Here is a 23333-nt window from a genome sequence, read left to right as displayed (position 1 = left end):
CAGCAATCGGAGCTGTCTGTTCTGGCTGTGAGAGCGGTAGTGTAAAGGGGAGGACTTTGATATTCCGTAGTGTCGATTCACATTGCTCTCACCATGTTAATTTTGAAAACACTCTGTAAGAAATGGTACAGAAAGAGAGGAACAGGAGGAGGCTATTCCAAACACCTGTACTACACGCCGTTTGATATCATCATGGCTGTCTAAACACGTCAATGTCTTTCCACAGCTCATCCACAACAACCTGTGACACAATGGGATAAAGACACTTAAGCAATCGAACATTTCTGTGCAACTTTGGGAGGGAAATGTGTTTAGAGACAGTGGGTTTCTGCACGGAATTTGCAGGTTTTGCGGGTGAGCATCTGATTCTGGTCTGAACATGATTCCGTAAAAACTCACAACCAAGAAGGTAAGGAGTTTCCTCTGGTCAGTAGCAGGGACGAGAACTCCAGACGGCATGAATTGGCGATGAATCAGCACAACAATCAATGATTCAGCTGAAAACTGAACTAAACTCCAATTCTGATGCGGTTCAAACTCACAAACTTTGAATAGCAAAGTTACCAAATTTGTAGAAATCTAACACGCTTTTCATTGCACCACAGAGCTGCAGTCACTACAATTTTACTCCACCCAAAGTTGCGGTTGTCGTGGAGAAAATGTGAACAATCACCAGGAGATGTGGAGAGTTTTTCAAGGAGTATATCTTTTATTTGCAAACAAAAACAGTGACATTCAGAAAACAAATTATTGAGTCCCCCGAAACTTAAGGTTCTTGGCATAGAGTCATAGGGTCATTGGGATATGCAGCATGGAAACAGAACCTTCTGTCTAACCTGTCCATGCCGACCAGATATCCCAACCCAATCTAGTCCACCTGCCAGCAACTGGCCCATATTCCTCCAAAACCTTCCTATTCACAAGCCACTTAAATGTTACAATTGTACCAGCCTCCACCACATCATCTGGCAACTCATTCCATTCACGTACCACACTCTGTGTGAAAAAGTTGCCCCTTAGGTCTCTTTTTTATCTTTCCCCTCTCAAACTAAACCTATGCCCTCTAGTTCTGAATTCCCCGACCCAGGTAAAGGACTTTGTCTATTTATGATAGCCATGCTCCTCATAATTTTGTAAACCTCTATAAGGTCACCCCTCAGCCTTCGACGCTCCAGGGAAAACAGTCCCAGCCTGTTTAGCCGCTTCCTATACCTCAAAGTCCAACAGTGGAAACATTCTTGTAAATCTTTCTGAACCCTTTCAAGTTTCACAACATCTTTCCGATCGGAAGGAGACCAGAATTTCACTCAATATTCCAACAGTGGTCTAACCAATATCCTGTACAGCCGCAACATGACCTCCCAACTCCTGGACTCAACACTCTGACCAAAAACGGAAAGCATGCCAGATGTCTTCTTCACTATCCTATCTACCTGCGGCTCCACTTTCAAGGAGCTATGAACCTGCACTCCAAGGTCTCTTTGTTCAGCATCACTCCCTCGGACCTTACCATTAAGTGTATAAGTCCTGCTAACATTTGCTTTCCCAAATTGCAGCACCTCACATGTATCTGAAATAAACTCCATCACTTCTTACCTTTTCTTTAATCATGTTTTTCTAGCTTATCAGAATGCCCAACTGTGTTAGTCAGAATTACCTCACTTCAGCTATACAATAAACCAATAGTGTCAGTTCCCATTGTTGTTCTACTTCTGTCACTATGGTTTTTCATAATTCTACTTAATATTATTCGACTGTCACTATTAGGTGACAGTCACCTGTGCTACAATGAACTTCCATCCCAGACTAACCTGTCATGATTAGATACTTAGCTACCCCATCTGTCACAATGTTTCCCTATTCCAAGCTGACTCTACTAACTACTGATTAGATATTTAATGTCATATCTTTCCGTCTACAAGCGTCTCAAGCAGGCTGACTTAACTAAAAACTAATTGTTTAAAGTCATGTCCTTAGTATGAATTGTCACGACTTGTCCCAAACTGCCATGATGATATTGAGTAGGTGAGGCTGACTTTACTAATTGTTTTTATCTCAGCTTGCCATAGTAACCTTTCAGCCCAGTCTGACTCTGCTATTTGGTGTAGGAGCGTTCCACTATTCTTATCCCCTCCTGCCACACTGGCTCCATCCTGACCCAGTGACCTTTTGACGAGTGTAACATTCCGCAGACTCCTTGTAACAGATCGCCAGTAGTTTCCATGTCTTTACCCTTCCCATGATTTCATGCTCTGTATTTTCTATACAGTGTTCCGTTCTTTCATCAGACATCTGTTTAGCTTCACCCCACTTTCCAGTACCTGGTCCTTATCCATGTGTGCTCTAGCTTCTCAAGTATTCGGTTAAATACTCCTGAAATGTTTTGCTGACTCTTACCTTTACCACACGGTCACACAGTGAATTCCAAATAAACAACACTCTTAAGAGTGAAAACGCTCTTCCTAAATCTCGTCTGAACATCCTCTCCCTTGCGTTTAACGGAGATTCCTGGTTGTTAACTCTGCCCGAAGGAAGTTTGTTCCTATCGCACATACCGATACCCTTAATGTGCACCTTAAATACTTCCTCACTCAACCTTCTCCACTCTCAGATAAAGAGCCTGAGCAGAGCTCGTCTATCATCGTCACGGCGACAGTGTTGTGCTGGAAAAGTACAGCAGGTCAGGCAGCATCCGAAGAGCGGGAGAATCGACGTTTCTGGCATAAGACTTTCATCAGGAATGAGTCTTTTGGGTGGGGGCTGGGAGATAAATGGGAGGGGGTTGGAGTTGGGTGCAAGGTAGCTGGGAAAGCGAATGGTGGTTCGAGGCAGGGGAGGAGGTGATATGTCAGACAGGGAGAGATGTATGGGTCCGGAGGGTGGTGCTGAGTTTGATGCTTCAGACTGTAATCATGTGTGGCGAGGGGAAATGAGGAAGCCGTTGAAATCAACATTTTTCTCGTGTGGTTGCAGGGTCCCAAGGCAGGATATGAGGCGTTCATCTTCTAGGCGTCAGGTGGTAACGGTTTGGTGGTGGCTGATGCCCGAAACGTCGATTGTCCTGTTCTGCAATTCACATGACAGAAGAGATGTGAATAACAAAGACAAAAAAAGGACAAATACTTATAGATACAGAGTTAATGGAATTAGACACAGTGCACACAGAAACCATTTGGCCAGTTGAGTCTGCACTGTGCTGTGGAAGAGATTCACACTCCCCCACTCTATCTTTCTAAACCCGCATTTATGATCCACATACAAAAATAGAAATTGTTCCAAAAGCTCAGCGAAATCAGAGATAAATCAGAGTTAACATTGCGAATTAAAAACAGTTCGGAGGAAGGGAATGTTAACCTGAAACGGTCATTCTGTTTTCCCCGAGCTGCAATTCTGACTTTTGACTCTGATTTACAACACTTACAGTCCATTTAGATTTCGTTTGCCATTGACCTGAATTGCACACCTTTGTACTATGGGAAGGAATTGGAGCAGCCAGAGGAAACTCACAAGGGAGAGAGAGAGCATGAGAGTGAAAATTCCACACAGTCTGGAATCGAATGCGGGTTTCTGGCGCGGAAAGGTGCAGTTCTCCCCACTGAGCCCTCCTAATATGCAAGCATTCATCCTGGAAGCGAATTGAACCGGATCTCACGCATCGACAGGCGGTGGTACTATCCAGGAATTTTCTGCAAAAAGAAGCCTATTTGGTATTACTGGAAATTAACATTCGCTTAACTATCCAAACACTTTTGAACAATTCTTGGCCTATAGCCTCGTCTGTCTTGGCATCACAAAATTCACATCTGAATACTTCTGAAAGTTATGAGGATTTCTGCCTCTCCAACCTTTGCATGCACTGAGTTCCACATTTCAACCAAACCACTGTTTCAAAACATTTGTCTGCACATTCACTCAAATCTTTCCACTTCTACCCTTAAGTCTATGCCACCTTCCCTTCCCCCGTGATCGATCTCACCATCAAAGAGAAACGTTTATTTCAATCTACACCATCCATATTCCTGATAATTTTGTACATCTCAATCATGTCTCCTTTCAATTTCTTCTGCTATAAGAAAAACACCTCCAGACTATCCTATTTCTCTTTATAGTTGAAACTCTTCTACCCAGACAATATCCTGGTAAATCTCTCCTGCATCATTTCCAGTGCTATCATATCCGTGGTATCATGCGAATTGCAGAACTGCACACAATAGACTAGATAGAACAAATGAGCAAGTGAAATAAATGATGTAGAAGTCCACAGAAAGAGGTACTTCCAAATAAATTTTATTTTCCTCACTGCTACCCTGTGTCCTTTTCCTGTGCCTGATGTTCCAATAATCTATGGTCCATGTTGTAAAAGCTGAGACATGAGAAATGATCTCACAACCACGGTATCGAAATGGAATGATTGGTTTGAAAGTGAGGACATGGTTCTTAAATGTTGGGACAGAGGCGCATGAAATGCCAAAGTTGGGAGTGCTCCTGGTCAAACGCGGGGAGGAAGGGCATATTTGTCTCCGTTTATTGGATTATTAAGATACAACAGCAGCATTAACCCGCACTGCAGATTGGCTCAGCTTAAGCGTGTTGGAGTCTTAAGCGAGAGGTCGATTAATTGAAAGCATTCTCTGAAATTTTCCTTAATATTGCGCTGTTTTGTTACTTTGACAGTAAGAGCTGTTTTTGATCACATCGTCTCCAATGAGCCTTTTGCTCCCAGTAAACACTCCAATCCAGCGTACATCACTTTCATTCCAACACAGCCACATGTCATATTCGAATTCCCTTTGTGATAATTGGAATTGACAATGTCATTCTCTGAGATGTAACTATGTAGCATGAAGTTGGTACTGTATTGAACACAGAAGAACAGAGAACACAGAAAATTTACAGCCCTAGAACAGACCCTTTGGACGTCGAAGCCTGAGCTGATCCACTGTCGAAACCTATCACCCAATTCCAAACAAACTGTATCCTTCTGCACCCCAACTACTCATGCATCTGTCCAGACGCACCTGAAATGAATCTACCGTGCTTGCCTCTACTACCTCTGCTGTTCAACACTATCCAAGTACCTATCACCCTCTGTGTAAAATACTTCCAACGTCGAACTCTCTTAAACTTTTCACCCTCATCTTGAACGTGTGACATCTCATTATTGAATCCCCCATCTTGGGATAAAGCTTATCTCTATCCACCCTGGCTATACCCTTCATGATTTTGTAGACGTCAATCAGGTCCCCGTCAATCTCATTTTCTTTATTAAAAATAAACATTACCTACTCAACCTCTCTTCATGAGCTAGCACCTTCCATACCAGGCAACATCCACATAAACTTTCTCTGCACTCTTTCATAAACGTGCACATCGTTTTGGTAATTTGGAGACCAGAACAGTACATAGCATTCTAAATGCGGTTGAACCAAAATCTTGTACAATTTTATCATGCCAGCTCTTATACTTAATGCCCCGTCTGGTGAAGGCAAGCACGCCATATGCCTTCTTGTCCACTCAATCCACCTGTGCAGCTACATTCAGGGTACAAAGCATCTGAACTCCCAATTGCTCTGCTCATCAACTTTACCCAAGGCTCTTCTGTTTAGAGTATACTTGGCTCGAGAATTAGACTTCCCAAAATGCATCACCTCACATTTGCCTGGATTCAACTCCATCTGCCAATTCTCTGCTCAACTCTGCTGTCTATCTATATTCTCCTTCATTCTTTGACAGTCCCCTATGCTTTCTGCGACTCCACCAATCTTCGTGTCATCTGCAAATGTAATGGCGATATTTGGGCCAGCAACCCTTGGAAAACGGAGCATGGCAGCTGGTAGTAATTAGATTTGATGAATAAAATCTGGCATATAAACCCGCTCAGTGGAAGCGTGACAAAAAGCTTTAATTTGCCGAATAAACATTCATTCATTTCCCTTCAAAAGGGAAATCTGCCGTCCTTAACGAGACCTGCCAATATAGTACGGTTCACCCATAAATTCCCTCTGACTTAGGTCAAGGAGAGTTAAGGATGAACAACAAGTGCTGCTCACACTATGATGGTCACACTCCGTGGGAGAATAAGGAAGTATAAAAAAAACATGGATGACGGGGATAATTGGGAGTCGTCTCAGCGTGGACTCAAATTCAACTGCTTATCTAAACTTAACAGACACAAGGATACCCACACCGAAATGAAGTCAGGTCCATGCGGGCGGAATCTGCAGGAAGGGATTCAATTACCCGTTGAAGTGTAAACTCACTTGCTCAGTCACAAAGTGGACAGGTCATTCACCACTCCCATATGTGAGAAAGAATCAGTCAGGAGACCAACCTGCAGAGTCACCATCAGGTTTACAAATGACAGCAAGGGTCTGATTCTGCTGTTATTTCAGGTATTCATCCCATCAAAAAATGCAGCATATTTGTATGCCTGTTTCCAGTGGAGTACCACTGTGTCCTGATGTTGATTAATAATTCAAACTTAGTTGTCGGAGTCATGATTTACAAGTTGTGTAGTTGACTATGCTATTAATGTCAGGGACTGCAGGGATGGAACAATCAGGTAGAAAGGGAAAATGGAGAATGTAATTGAATCCAGACCGATGAGTGGTAATGAATTTGGGGAGTTGAAACAATAACAGTGAGGATTCTGAGTGGTGTACTGGAACAAAGAGATCTTGGAGTGGACATTCACAGATCTCGGAAGATTGTTGGACAGGGAGATCAGTTGTTCGAAAGGGTTTTTGGCTATTTTCTATTGTTGACCACGAGCTGAGGATGATATTCGATCTTTAGCAAGCGCAACTTTAGGAAACAACTAAAGGAATGTGTACAAGTCTGGTCAATGCAATAGTCATTTTTTAAAAAATTGTATGATATAAGAGGGAGGGCTGAAGTATAACTCTTTGCCCATCAAGACCGCTTCACCACTCATTGAATTTACCACGGGGTCCTCTCCAAGTCATGCTGGTATGTTCCTTAGAGGGTAATTTGCAAACGCTGCCGTTTCAGTGCATCTTCAACCTTGTATTATAGTCAGTAAAGTTTTTGAACATTGAAGGTTCTGTCAACAAAACCTGGATGAGTTACTCCAATGAATCTTCTAGGTGGTGCACTCTGCTGCAATTGTGCCTTAGCAGTTAAGGGAATAAATATTCAGGTATTGAAGAATGTACAGTTAAGTGACTGCATTGTTGTGGAGGGTGCCCAGTTCCCTCAGTGGTATTGAAGCTGCACCCACCTAGTCAAATGGAGAGAGTTCTGTTAAACATCTAATCTGTGCGTTGCGAACAACGTAGGCTTCACGGAGACAAGAGTTGAGTTAATAATCAAACAAAGTCGACCGACGGATATGTTTTTGTAGTCAACTTCTTTATATGGGCGGTCAGGTTCCATTTCTCCGAAATACTAGCTCCCAGGACGATCACACTGAGGAATTCAGTTACAATGAAGCCATTGAATTTCAATCGAATATGATTAGATTCTCATTTGTCAGAGTTATCATTGCTGCATTTGGTCCTTCTGTGGATCAATCCTATTCCAATCGCTTTCTGATTTCAAGTTTCAATTCCCATCTGTGCCTGAAATTTCAACCCGTTTCCTCGCCGAAATTTCTCCACCTGTCTTAATAATATGTAAGGGCGCTGTAACGGACAGCAGAGATTTACAAATGTGTTGCTAACTCTGTATAAAATGGAGCTTCGTGGAATGATTGGTTCGGCTGGGAATATTATCCTTGAAACAAAGGAGGTGGAGGGGAGCTCTATAATCACATAATAACATTTATTAACGTTCAAAATTCATTGGATCTCGACAGGGTAGATACAAGCAGGTGTGAGGAGAGCACCAATCGACATGAACACAGAATTAGATATTGCCTATTTAATTCAGAAATGATGAGTAATGTCTTTGCTCGGGGTCAGAATGTCTGTGGCATTTTTGCGGCACCCACTGCTGAGGTTGAGTTGTTGGGTATTTTCAAACTGTGCCAGATAGTTAATCAGAAAGATGATGAAACTTTGTCGAGGTAAGTGAGCAGAATCGAGTTGAAGATTATCAGATCAACCATGAGTTTTTTTAATGGTGGGGCAGACTCGATGGGCTGAGTGGCATACTTCTACTTTGTTTAACATTTGGTCTGACGCCCTATTTTATTCATAAGTTTAGAATTGTGAGGAGATGGGCTGAAGTGATAGTAGACGTTTATTAAACAGATCAGACAGATCAAGAACAAGGCTCATAAACTCAGGAAGAAGAAATGTGCTGTGGCCTAGGTGCAACAAATAACACTGGGCACAGTACAGGTGGCTGTGTAAAGAAGCTGTGATTGCTGAAGAAGGTTGGTGGACCTTATACAGTTGGCAAGTCAGTGATCACGCTGGATGATGAATCGTTGTATGAGTCACACACAGCAGAAATTGGTGGAAGGATGAAAGTTTCGTTTCATTGGAGAAGTTTTCTGCTGTTCCAATTCCGAGTGACTGTTTGAAATACTGATCAGATCATTGTGTGAAGTGTTTGGTTAAAATACTCATGAACAACCCCACTGGATAAACTTGTGCTCCCGATCTCTTGTTATCTGTTTCACTTTCTTTCTAATAATGATTCCTTCTGCTTTCATATCCAAGGTATTAATGTACAAACAAATAGCAATGGTTCCTGCACAGATCCGTGTGGTAAACCCACTGGTGAAAGAATTTCAAATACAAAAACAACCCTCCAACATTTGTGGATCCAATTTGACAACTTGCCTTGGATGCCATTGGTGTGTTGGACCAGCCTTCCATGTGCGACCTTATCAAATGCCATTGTGAACTCCAAGGAACCCACATCATCTGCACAGCCCTCATCGTGATTTCAAAGAAAACTCAACTGAATTCATCAGACGGGATCTTCCTGTACCAAATCCGTGCTGACTATCCCTAATTGTTTCCTGCCTTTCCATTTATTGATTCATCCTGTCGCTCAGAATTGTTTCCAATAATGTCCCTCCCACTGCTGTCAGACTACCTGCTCTGTAATTACCTGACCTATCCCTGCTTCCCTTCTTGAACAAAGGTACCACATGAGTGATCCTCCAGTCATTCTGCACTTCACCTGTGGACAGCAAAGTATTAAATATGTCCACCAGGGCCCCAGCAATCTCCTTTTTTTAACCTCCCATAGCAGCCGGGGATACATTTCATTGGGCACTGGGAGGTTCTCCAACTTTATGCCTGTGAAAACATTTAATACCTCCTCCTTATTGATCTGAACATATTCCCGAACCTCACCATATCAACAGAAATCCGCGTCTACAATGTCTTTCTCCTATCTGAATATAGATGGGAAGTATTCATTTAAGGCTTCACCTACTCCCTCTGGCTCCTTGCCCAGATTATCCCTTTGGTTTGTAACAGGGTGCACTCTTTAGCTGGGAATCCTCTGACTCTGACTGTAGTTATAAAATATCTTGTAACTTTTCCTTAATACTGTCTGTCAAGTATATTTCATGGCCATTGCTTGCCCTGCCCCTCATTTTTAAGGACCCCTTACCCTTTCTATATTCGTGAAGAGCTTCACCTGCTTTTATTGAACTGCATTTTGTCTATCAAAATCACGATATCACTTGATCAGTATTCACTGGACTTGCTGCCTTTGTCATTCCCACTTTACTGACACACTGGCCATGGATTCTCACTGTATCACTTTCACCTGCTCCACTTTCCAAATATAGCCCTAACTGCAGATAGTTCAGCCCAGTCTCTGTTTGCCACATCCTGTCTCATTATAGGAGACTCACTTGTGAGTGGGGCAGACAGGAGACTGTGTGGCTGCAGCAGTGACCCCAGATGGGATGCTGCCTTCCAGATGCGAGGGTCAAGGATGTCTCTGAGCGGTTACGGAACATTCTGAAGGGGAGGGTGAACAGCCAGACGTCATTGTGCACATCGGTCCACATGAGAGAGGTAGACAAAAGGATGGGGTCCTGTGAAATGCATATCGGGCATTAGGTAAGAAGTTGAAAAGCAGGACCTCAAGGGTGGTGATCTCCAGATTACTCCCAGTGCCACGTGCCAGAGAGGATGGAAATAAAAAGATAGGTCAGATGGATGTGTGGCTGAGGAGCAGATGTCGGGGGCAGGGTTTTCAGTTCTTTGAGATCTCCTCTGGGGTAGAGGTGACCTGTCAAAGGGGCGGGGGGCGGGTTGGACTTGAACCAGAGGGACATCAGTATCCCTTCGTTGGTGATGGGATGGGGGGAGGATGGCTGACTGGCAACGCATGAGGCCTGACTGGTAAGGCAGATGAGCTCCGAGCATGGTTTGGCACTGGGGACAAGGACATTCCAGCCATAACAGAAACATGGCTGACAGATATAGGACATAGATGCAATGCTGGGCAAGGAGCAGATACATTCAAAGCTTCAATCCCACCATCTTGTGAGGGTCCTGCTTTCTCCTCTGCTGTAGTGGTCCTCACTGAGACAAACACTACATCGGACAAACAGGAAGAAAGTTAGTCAAGGATGAAAAAAGCCACCATTACGACTGGGTAAACACATCTATCCTGGGACAGGCTAAGCAACGGCATGCCAGAGAATTCCTGGAGGCCTGGCACTCCAATCACAACGCCATAAACAAACACATAGATCCAGCTGCCATCGATCAACCCCTCAGAAAACGTACAGGAAATGACATCACCACAAACTCCAGGAACCCCATCCAGGAGAAAGATATAAATAGAAAGCAGGAGACAACAGCTTCGCTTCACTTGGAGGTCGCTACTGATGATGTTACCTAGCCAGGTAACGAAATGTCTGGATATCAAACCTACTGATCAGCGAGCAAACTTACATCCTAAATCTCAACCTGGGCTTCAAACCTTCACACACCTTGCAAATTGTAAATTACCCGCAGTGTTCAGGGATGTGCAGGATTGAGACGTTAGTTAGGATAAATGGAGGGTAATAGGTGGGGGAATAGTTTTGGGAGGGATGTTATTCAGAGGGTCCATATGGACTCTCTGATGAGCATCCCGCCCAAACGTATTCCCTCACCGATGGAGTTGTTGGGCCAAATGGCTTGTTTCCACATTCTGGGTCTTCACTGAAGGTAGCCAGGAAGGAACTGAAGAATGGACTTCGGACAGCTGGACATGAAAAAGCTTTGTTGGGAAGGATTAAGAAAAACCGTAAGGCATACTCCACTTATGCGAGGAACAAGAGAATGGTCAGAGTTAGGGTACGGCCGATTAGGGATAGTGGAGGGAACTTGTGCCTGGAGTCATAGGTGGTAGGGGAGGTCCTTAATGCATACTGTGCTTCGGTATTCACTACTGAGAGGGACCTTGTTATTTGTGAGGACAGCGTGAGAAGGACTGATATATGTGAACAGGTTGACGTTAAGAAGGAGGATGTGCTGAGAATTGTGTGAAACATAAAGATAGATAAGTCTATTAGACCAGACGGGATGTGCCCAAAGTTACTGCACGAAGCGAGGGAATGGATCGCTGCACCTTTGGAAATGACCTTTGCACCCACACTGTCCACCGAAGTCATACCAGATGATTTGAGGGTGGCAAATGTTACTCCCTTGTTCAAGAAAGGGAATACGGACAATCCTGGGAATTACAGACCTCACTTTCTTTTGTATGTGGTGTGCAGATTATTGGAGAGGACTCTGAGACAGTGGATTTATGACTCCGTAGAAAAACATAGTTTGATTAGAGATAGTCAGCATGGCTTTGTAAGGGACAGGTCTCTCCCTCACAAATCTTATTGAATCATTCGAAAGTGTGACAAAACAGCTTTATGGCTCATTCAAAAAATACAGAGTCATGGGATACAGGGAAACCTGTCTGTCTGGATATAGATTTCCTGGCCCATAGAAGACAGAGGGTGATGATAAATGGGAAGCATTCAGCATGGAGCTTGGTGACCAGTGGTGTTCTGCAGGGTTCGGTTGCAGGAACTCTGCTCTTTGTGATTTATTTATAAACGGGCTTGGATGTGGTTGTGGAAGAATGGATTAGTAATTTTGCCAATGAGATGGAGGTTGCTGGAGCGGTGGATAGTGTGGAGGTCGGTTGTCGATTAAAGCAGGATATTGATAGGATGAGGAGCTGAGCTGAGAATTGGCAGATGGAGTTCAATCTGGAAAGGTCTGAAATTATTCATTTTGGAAGGCCGAACTTGAAGGCAGAATGCAGTGTTAAAGGCAGAATACTTGGTAGTGTTGTGGAACAAAGAGATCTTGGGTCTCTCAAAGTTGCCACCCAGGCTGATAGGGTTTTTATGAAGGAATATGTTGTGTTGGCTTTCCATTGCTGTGGGATTGGGTTTTCAAGCTGTGAGGTTATGCTACAGCTCGGTAGAGCCATGCTTAGACTTCACATAGAATATTGTGTTCAGGTCTAGTCCCCTCATTACAGGAATGCAGTCGACGCTTTAGGGAGAATAAATTGGAGATTTACCAGAAAGCTGCCTGTGCTGGAGAGCATGTCTTATGAAGAAAGGTTGAGGGAGGTAAGTCTTTTGTCATTGAAGTGAAGAAGGGTGAGGGGCGACTTGGTAGAAGTGAGAAAGATGACGTGAGACACAGATAGAGTGAATAGTGAGAGACTTCTTCATACCATGGCATAAATGGCTCCTTTATGTGGGCATAAATAATTTTAAGGTGGATGGGTAAGGAGAATTTTCAGAGATAAATTCTTTACACAAAGTGTCTTGCGTGGTTGGAATGCACTACCAGCGGTGGTAGGAGAGTCAGATACAAGAGGAACATTTAATAGACTCTTGGAAAGGCACATGGATGGCAGTAAAATGAAGGGCATGTAGGTTAGTTCGATCTTACAGACTGATAAATGGTTGGCATGGCATCATAGCCGAAGGGTGTTGTACTGTACTGTTCTGTGTTCTACGTTCCACGTGGTAAACTGGGTAAAAAGACCAGATCAATGTAAAAGGATACGGCATTCAGGAGGAGCGAGGGAACTGGATGCAAAATTGGATTGATGGTAGGAGACAGAGGGTGATGGCAGACATAATGTTTTCCTGACTGGAGGCATGTGACCAGCGGTGGAGTGGGTCCCCTGTTGTTTGTCATTTGGATAAATGGTTTGGATGGGAATATTGGTTTCCTGGTAAGGAAGTTTTTTTGGGGAACACTGAAATTGGTGGCAGAGTGGACAGTGAAGAAGGTTATCGATGAAACAACAGGATGGACAGTACTGCTGGGATTGTGGGCTGAAGAATAGCACATGGAGTTTATTTAGATAAATGTGAAGTGTTCCATTTTGGTGAAACAAACCAGGGTGGGTCTTGTACAGTTAATGTTCGGGCCCTGAGTAATGTTGCCAGTCAGTGACCCAGGGATACAGGTACACAGTTCGTTGAAAGTGGCGACACAGTTAGACAGGCTGGTGAAGCTGGTGTTTCGGATGGTTACCTTAATACAAGACATTGTTGTGGCCTCCATAAAAGCGTTGTTGATCAGTCGGAAGAACTCATCAGGTTCACTTAGCTCCTTTAGGGAAGAACATCCGACATTCTGACATGGTCTTGCCAACATGTGAATCCAGACCCACAGCAATATGGCTGACTCTGTGCTATACTCTGGATAAATACCAGTGGGGCAAAGAATACCGGTCCAATCAGTAACACCCTCATCCCATGAATTACTAAATAAAAATACATCTGTCCTTCCCTACCTCTGCAAACCCCTCCAGCTGCAGCCATTCAGACTGGCTTTGTAACACCGTTCAGGCCCGGACCACTCTCTGTAACACTCTCACCACCTCCAGCACCTTCACCTCTCCCTGTTCATATCATGTCATTAAACTCTGACAGTGATTCCTCTTTCCATTGCCCTCCCCCCTGCTAGCAGACCCTTTGCAATTCCTTTAACACTTACTGCTTAAACTCTCTCATTTCAGGATTTAAGTAATTTGTGGTAATCGTCTAAGCCTGATAAAATGACATGATCCATTTTGTTCTGAGTGAGGGATGGGTGGGAATTTCTTGCTGAGGTTTTGTCTGTTTCAATGGAACGTTCTTTTGTTCAGTGTTTTACACTATTCCTTCAAATGTTTTTTCCATTATCCATTTACAGACACACGTTTCAGTCTGTTTAGCCTGTTTACCTTGGTCAGTTCTCCTCCCAAACTCATGTCAGTGGCTGTTTTTGTTTCTAGATGTGACTTGTCCTTTCTGTGATTCAGTTTAAAACTTTATATTTCTTCAAACAGCACTTTACCCAATTTCCCAGGGGATCTCCCCAGGTGACATTACTCACTAAGTTTCATTATACAACGGTCGCTCTGAGATATTTACATTCCTAGCCAGTGAGGAACTAGTTGCACAATGTGTTATTCAAAGAAGCACTGAAAAAAATTCTATATTCTCCTCTCCGAATATCACTCTTGTTAGTATGATTATCAAGATTATATGAATATTGCAGTTTCACTAAATTGTCACAATGCCTTTATTGAAAATTCCAATGAGTTCCTCTTTAATGCAGTGATGAGCAATGAAATGCTGTTCGGTGGCTGAAACCGTTCTGCTGCTTGTGCCCTTGGAAAATAGTAGCCAGAATGTATATGCAGACTGATCTACTTCATGATCTGTGGCCAAATGCTTTCTCTGTAATGGCTTTGTTATCCATTATTGTTAGTGTTGCCCATTTTGACAGAATTTCCGCATGGTTGTGAAACATTGAATATTTATGTTCCAAATTTTGTTCGCCCGGTAACCACGTCTCCCTGGTGCCTAAATCTCTTTTATCTCTGTGTCACAAATTAGTCTACCTTGTTGCAGAGACTTTGTCCATTCCAAAAAAAACATAATTTACTCTTTCCCAAAATTTCCTGTCACAAATCGATTCTCTAATGTACAGTAAAATTAAAATGTGTGCCTTCCTGTTCCTTTCTGCTTGTCTTCAGCTACAATCCGTGCTGTTCACATGCGTCATCTTTTCTATTTGGATTTGGAAACCTCCTTTCACCTGAATCCTCTGTCAGTTTAAAGCTCTGTCCAGAAACCTACCGACATGATTGGCCAAGATACTGGTCCCAGCTCAGTTCCACTGGGACCATCCTAATTGATTTTTTTAAAAAAAACAGGTTATGGAATTGGGTATCTCTGGCTGACCAGCCTTTCTTGCCCCGCCCTAGCTGCCCTTACGCTGAGTAACTTGCTCGGCCATTTCAGAGGGTAATTCGGAAGCAAACACTTTGCTGTGACTATGTCGTGCAGACCACGTGAGGATGGGCAGATGTCCTTCTCTGAATGGCAAGTGTTTGGATTTATTGTACATCAGTGTTTGGATTGATAGATTTTCAATTACTATTTTTAAACTAATTTATTTCAAATTCCACCATTTCAGATGATGTGGTTCAAACCTGCCTCTCCTGAACTTTAGCTGAGGTTTGGGATACATGCTCTAGCAACAACATCACTAGGCCGTTACTTTGTCTGCTCACAGGCTATTTATCCCTGAACACTGATACCAGTGTATCATGAAGCTAAACCTGTTTTCCTTCATGATTGTTTGATCCTGATACCTTCCAGCACTCTGGTGATATCACTCAGTCTCTCTCCATGTGTTATCTCTTACTGTGTGCGTCTAATTGCTGCCTCTGTCAGCGTCTCTCACTCTTGCAGCTACTCCAGATCCTGAGCCCGCAGAATTCTGCACTCCAGAGAGACGCAGCAGCACAGGCCAGGGATGGACACTGGGATTTTCGAGATCTCTGTGGGAAACAGTACTATTCTCCATGCGTAACCCTCACTGCATCAGTCTAAACTCCCATTCTGTCTGTTTCTCTGTCTCCTGTAGGATGTTCCTGACTCAATACATTTCCCAGCTGCCGGGTGTCCCATCCATCACCACATTGAAAATGGTTAGTCAGCCAGAGAGACAAAGAGCAGGGAGATCTGGAGCTTTCAATAAATCCTGCAGTGAGGTAAGATCACTCAACATGCATAGAGCAGAGAGCATCCAGTGTTTCCCACTTGCGTCAGCATTGTCCTTCACAGCAACAGGAATATGCTGCCTCTGAAATCTTAATTAATCTCTCTTTTAAAAGAATCCCACTTGCCCGACGTCCCTTTACTTGCAAATTGCCTCCACGAATCAACTTTTTGACAGTTTTACTTAATACCTTCTGGACTGGGGCAAGGCCAGTTTCGATCTTTAACTTGTGGACCAGTCCTGTCCTTTTCCATCGCTATTTTCAAACTAATAGAATTGTGGTGACTTTGCCAAAGTGCTCCCCCACAAAAACTTCAGCCCCTTTCGCTACATTGTTTCCGAAGGGAGGTGTTGTTTCATCCCGTTCTCCAGTCGGACCAGTTACACACTGACTGAGACAGTTTTCTTGAACACACTGAACAAATCCCTCCCATCCAAGCTGCGAACATTCTGGCAGTCCCAGTCTAGGTTTAGAAAGTTAAAATCCCCGACCATTACAACCCTATCATTCTTACAGATATCCGAGATCTCCGACATATTTGCTGCTCAATTTCCCGCTGACGACTGCGGACCTGTAGTACCGTCATATCAAACTGATCATCCAGCCGTATTTCTTCGTTCTACTAATACAGCTTCACTGGGCGATCCCCGGGAATGTCCTCTCTCAGTGCTGCAGTGATGTTTGCACTGATCAAAAACACCGATCCCCCTGTTGTCTTGCCTCCCCTTCTATCCTTCCTGTAGCATCTGTCCCGGGAGCATTGAGCTGCCTGTCCTGCCCCTCCCTCAGCTGTGTTTCTATAATTCCAGTGATATCCCTGTCCCATGCTCCCATCCATGCCGTGCGTTCATCTGAATAACCTGTTAGGCCTTTTACATTAAAGTAAATGCAGCTTTATTGATCAGTTTTCCCTCATTGCCTGTTGTGCTCGTGTCTGGCTCAGCGATTGAAATGACTCTCTTGAAATGCTATCGCAGCCTCAACCTTCAGACTGCAGCCTGAGACCATTCCCCTCACTGTGGACAACGCCCTCACCTTTCATGTCATCTGCAAACCTACTAATGATACCTTCTGCTTTCACATCCGAGTGATTAATGCCCATAAGGAACAGCAATGGTTCCTGCACAGATCCCTGTGGTACACCCGCTGGGCAAAGGCTTTCAATCACAAAACCAACCCTCCACCAATTTTGGATCTAATTTGGCAACTTGCCTTTGATGACATGGGCTCTTCCCTTTTGGACCAGCCTTCCACGTGGATTCTTGTCAGAGGCCTTAATGAATTCCATGGAACACACATCATCTGCAGGGGCCTGATCAATATCTTCAATCATAATTTCAAAGAAATCTCAGCTTATTTCATCAGACATTAACTTCCTCTTCCAAATCCATGCTGACTATCACGAATCGGTCCCTGCCTTTCCAATTATTGATCAAACCTGTCCCTCAGAATTGTTCCCAATTGTTCCCACTGCTGACAGACTACCTGCTCTGTAATTACCAGGCCTATCCCTGCTGGCCTTCTTGAATAAAGGATAGAAAAAGAACTATCGGCCAGATGGATGTGTGGCTGAGGAGCTGGTGTAGGGGGCAGGGTTTCCAGTTCTTAGGTCATTGGGATCTCTTCTGGGGTAGAGGTGAGCTGCACCAGGAGGATGGTTTGCACTGGAAGCAGAGGGGCACCAGTATCACTGGAAGGAGATTTGCTAGTGTTACCCAGCAGGATTTAAACTAGTTTGGCAGAGAGTTGAGACTCTGAATTAGAGAGGGCCCATCAACTAGTCAGGGGAAAATATATCAGCGATCGAGAGCAAGTTTCCGATCCAGGGCACAGTTTCGGGAGGGAAAAGACTTCTGGTTTAAAGGGCATTAATTTCAATGCACGAGGCCTGACTGGTAAGGCAGACACGTTCAGACCATGGATTAGCTCTGGGGACTGGGTTATTATAGCCATAACAGAAACATGGCTGAAAGAAGGGCAGGACTGGCAGCGCAGTGTTCCAGGATACAGAAGCGACAGGCGTGACAGAAGGACAAGTAAGCGAGGAGGTGGGGGGGGGGGGGGGTGGGGTTGTCCTTTTGATGAGGGAGAATGTAAAAACAGTGCCGAGAGACAATATTATTAAACAGTCCTCAAGTGAGGCCATATTTTTATAAGTTAGAAACAAAAATGGGTTGGTCAGTCTGCTGGGATGTAATGGGCTCTGTGCGACTCAGTCGGATGCAACACGAGACCGCCCCTCAGGAAAAGAGGTCGGCCAAGTGACTGAAGTGTCAGTCGGAGAGCATTTTGGGTCCAGTGACCACAACTGTCTTTGTTTAAAGATAGTTATGGAAATGAGTATACATTAGATTGTAAAGGGGGGATTTGGGTTCCTTAATTGAGTGCAAGACAAACGATTCACAAACAAGGCAAGTTCATTGGGAGACCAAGAGAAGGAATGTATGAAGATTTGAGTACAGCCATAAAGGCGTCATGCTGTGAAGTTATGGAATTGAATACTAACTCCTCCAGGCTGTAACGAACCAAAGTGAAATGTGAGGTGTTACTCGAGCCTGGGTTGTACTTCATTGGAACATTGCAGTAGCCCAGGACTGAAATGTTAGCATGAGAGCAAGTTAGGTTATTGAAATGGGAAACAATGAGACAGTCAGGGCTCTTCCTACAGACAGAGTGGGAGTGTTCCTCAATGCAGTCTCTGTTTGGTCTCCCCAATTTAAAGGAGACTGAATTGTGAGCAGCAATGACAGGAGACTGGATTGAAAGATTACAAGTGAAATGCTGCTTCTTCTGGAAGGTGTGTGTTGGGTTGTTAAGAAATGAGGAAAGAGTTAGCGATCATTTCAAATGTCCAAATGCATTTCTTCTAACATGTGGACTAGATAGTTCCACAACTTGGAGAGAGTAAGTACTACAGGTGCGAGAGGCCAGAGTTAATAAACTTGGAGCTGGATAAACACAGCAGACCAGACAGAATCAGAGGAGCAAAAAGGCAATATTTTGATCTTGGTCCTTTTGTCACGACTGGCGAGGGGGAGAGGAGCCCAGAAATGGAGCGATGGAATATGGAAGGGCGAGGTGTAAGCATGATGGTGCTGCATACATGCAGGTATGAGGTTACTGTGACTGGTCAGTGGGAAGGTTGGAGCAGATATGTGAGTGAGAAGATGAACAGGTGGGTCTGGTCAAGGAGAAGGGACATGGGATAAGGCTGCGTGTGGAGGGATTTTGATGTTGCTCCTGTCAATATTGAGGTCATTGGGCTATCAGTTCCAAAGGTAAACTCTCAGGTGGTGTTCCTCTGACAGTGGATAGGCTGAGGATGGGCATATCCCCGGACGAGTTGGAGGGGGAATTAAAATGGAAGGTAACGGGTTGGTCGTTGTGTTCAGAGCACTGGTGCTCCATACAGAGCCAGCAAGCACGTCTTCAACTCCCGATGTGGTCTCCACTCTATCAGGGAGACCAAAGGGAGATTCAGGGATATATTCATGGAGCATCTGCTCTCTACACGCTTTAACCAACCCTACATTCCAGTTGCCATTCATTTCAGTTACTCGCTCACACCCATCCACCCCTCTTGCTCATCCAGCAACAGGTCCATCCTTGACCTCCTCTACTGTCAGATTGAGGGCAAATAGAAACTCGGGAACACAACATGATCTTTCAGCTTGAGAGCTTACAGTTCACTGGTCTCAATACTGACTTCACTGCATTCAAAATCTCTCCACCCACAGCCTTATTCCATGTTCCCCTTCCCTGAACTGACCGAAGCAGTCCGCCTTCCTCTTCGCATATCCGCTGCACCCTTCCCACTGACCAATCACATTATCACCCTACTTGCATCCCCTATCGTCATCCCATCTGCGCTTACCTCAGCCCCACGTCCCTCCCTCTATTTACTTCACGGCTCCCCTTCCCCCGGCCCAATCCTAATGAAGTATTTCAGCCTGAAACGTTGACTTTCCTGATCCAAGGATGCTGTCTGACCTGCTGTGCTTTTTCAGCTTCGTATGTATTGCTATATCCGCAGCAACAGACTTTATTATGCTTTTTATACATTTTATTTTAGTCTGTTTACTGACAAGCTTATCTCAACATTCTCACTACAGGGTCAAGGAAACAATCTCTTTGTCACGAATGCTCCTGTCTGCTTCGAAATGATTTCCTTTGTTTTAACCGTACTTTAAAGTCTGCTGTTCGCAATAGCATTGTAAATTTAACTCTTGTTATGCTGCAGCTTAATCACACCACGCCCAATATACTTCACAACTTCCTTGATCTTATACTCCACACATATATTCATAAACGTAAGGATCCATTAAGTCCTTCTATACAACAGTTTCAACTTGCCTGACCATTTGTAATTTCCAGTCTTTTGTGTCCCTCTCTCTTTACATTTACCAGTCCTCCCTCACTCCAAAATTTCCTGAAAGATCACCAGCAATGCCTCCACAATCACCTTCGGCATCTCTTTAGAACTACGGTGTGTTCTCCAACTGGTCTCGCTGATTGATCCAACTTCATCTTCCCCAGCTCCTTCTCCTCACGGGTGGTCACTATACTCACCTCTACTCTCTGACTGTCTTGAAGTTCTGACATTTTGCTGGTGTCTTTCACCGTTAAGATTGTTGTAATGTATTCAATTCCTCTGCCATTCCATTGCTTCCCATAACTATTCAAGCTTCATTTTCCAACATTCCTTTGTTTGTTCTTTACTCCCTGTCTTCCTTGGTATATGTCTAAAAATCTCTTTCAATGTTCTATTACATGATTAACAAGCGTAATATCAGATTTCACCCTCTCCTCCCATTTGTTGTTCTTAGTTATCCGTGCTGGAAGTTATAGGCTTCGTAATCGTCTAGATTCCCAATAATCTTCACCACATTGTGCGCATTTTCTTTTACTTTTGTGCTGTCCCTGAGTTCGTTATCACGCACGGCTGCCTTGTCTTTCGCTGAATATCTATCTTCTTACTTGGGGTTAATTTCTGATGTGCTGCTGAATTATCTCCAGAAACTCCTGTCATTGCTGCTTCACCATATTCCCGTGCACAGCTCCCCTTCCGACTAACTCTGGCCAACGCCATCGTCATGTCTTTGTTGTTACATTACTCAATTATAAGCCATTTCATGCAAAAGTGAGCATTAGATGTAAACTGAAGAAGGGAGGATTGTGACATTGGACACGAAGAACGATTGGAGGATTTATTAACTAGATGGAAAGACAGTGACAGAGAGAGAGAATATGGACGTGGAGAAGTAAAAATAGGGAAGTCTACATGATTGATAAAATTAGATGTGCTTCCGTATTTGGTTTGACAATTCCTTTGTACTGTGGTCCTTTGTACAGTATATGTGCAACAGATTAATCTGGTGAAATCCTGGATTTGATGCCAGAACTTTTATCTCCATCAATATGACAGGCACCAACTGTTGACAGAACCCAGCATATGTTTCCTGGTCGAAAATGGATTAACTGAAACAAGTTGGAACACCAGAAGCAGGAACATATAACATCTGAGGAGAAACGAAAGTGTTCATAATGACGATTACCCCATTTTATCCTGAACTGATTTATATCTCAATATTCCGTCTACCTCAAAACCTGTCCTCTCCCACCTTCACAATATCCCCAGTCTTCACTTCTGCCTCAACACTGTTTCTGAATAAACCATCATCCACACCTTTCCAATTACAATTCTCTTCTGGCAACTCTTCTCGTTACACATATTTTGATCACATACTTTTTCTTACCTCGACCTGGACCTATGTCAGGTGCAAAGTGTGAAGTCAGTTTGATACTAAAATGAATTTCAGTATAACCTGTAACCTCACACGAGGGAGAGGATTGTGCTGTCAGTGACCAGGAAGTGACAGTTTCATTGAACTGTCTTGATTCGGGAACTTTCTGAGCAGGAGTGGGTGTCACGTCCATCATCTCCCAATTGCAGTGTTCCAACGTATTCACACAGTGAAGGAATCCATCTCTTCCTGCTGCTGAGGGTAATACCTTCGTGCTGTCTCCATAATGGAAGGTACTGAAAATCTTCTACATATAATATGGGACCGATTGACTGGTGAAAATAAAAACATGATTAGAAGTAATAAAGTGAACTTACTCAAACACTAATTGAATTGAAGGTTGGCAAGTTACTGCACCAAATGAGTTCCATGCGAGTTTTCAGGGAAGTGGAATTACAGCTAGTGAATGAGTTATAGAGTCATACAGGACAGAAACAGACGCTTCGGTCCAACCAGTCCATGCTAACTATACCAATTCCAAACTAACTTAGTATATCCTGCCCGCACTTGGCCCATATCCGTCCAAACCTTTCCTATTCATATACTTATCCAAATGTCTTTTAAAAGTTGTAACGACAAGAAGGAAGTATTGATTACCCTACAAATTTCTTTGGACTCTGGAATTTCTCGTTCCTGCAGACTGGAAAGTAGTTATTGTAATCCTAAATATTTAAACCCGGCGTGGGAGGTAAAACAAAAAAAAAGGTACCTTGATGTTCGGTCTGAGGAAAATATTAGAACCTTTTATGAGAAATTTTATAACTCGACACTTGGGAAGCCATGATGTGACTTGGTACAGTCAGCTTAGACTTAGAAACCGGAAATCATCGTTGAGAAACCTATGGAGTTTGTGTTAGTTGATACATCCACAAAAGAGAACCAGTGGGAGTGGTGTATTTGAATTTGCAGAATACTTTTTTTACATTGTTGCTAACAAGTGAGCAAAGGGAGTTAGAGTTCATTGGTAAGATGCAGACGGGGTGATCAGGATATACCACATGGATTGAGAATTGGTCAGTGGAAGCAATGCTGAGCTTCTTGCACTTTTATGGATTGAAGACAGTTACTCATGGGATATCACAAGTTTCGGTGTTTAAACCACAACAATTTGCAAGGCATAGAAATGATTTGGATGTGAGAAATAAACAGCATGCATCTCATTTTGTTTGATTAAATAGTACAAGGTTGAGAAGTGTTGTTTTTCAAAAGGACCTGAAAGTCCTTGTTCATGAGTCACCAAAAATAGCACATCCAAGGCCGTAAGTATTAGCACCTTATATAGTATGCTGCCTTACATTGTAATATGATTCAAGTGCATAAGTAAAGCCGTCTTCCCGTATTTGTAGGGCTTGATGAGAGAGTATTTGGGGCACTGTGAAGAGATATGATCTCCTTTGTAAGGCACGATCTCATTAACACAGACACAACTCAAGCAAGTATTAGCAGGCTAATCCATGAGGTGATGAGTCCATGAGGAGACAGTGATGGAACTGAGTATTTAATCTGTACGGCTAGGAGACAAAGAGGGATGATTGCGCTGAAATGTGAGGGTTAGCGACGATCACATATTTCTAAAAG

The sequence above is a fragment of the Chiloscyllium plagiosum genome, unplaced genomic scaffold (genome assembly GCF_037043375.1).
Source record: "Chiloscyllium plagiosum isolate Xiang-an unplaced genomic scaffold, Cpla_swu_hap1 HiC_scaffold_18, whole genome shotgun sequence".
Taxonomy (NCBI): domain Eukaryota; kingdom Metazoa; phylum Chordata; class Chondrichthyes; order Orectolobiformes; family Hemiscylliidae; genus Chiloscyllium; species Chiloscyllium plagiosum.
Note: the sequence above shows the minus strand (reverse complement) of the source record.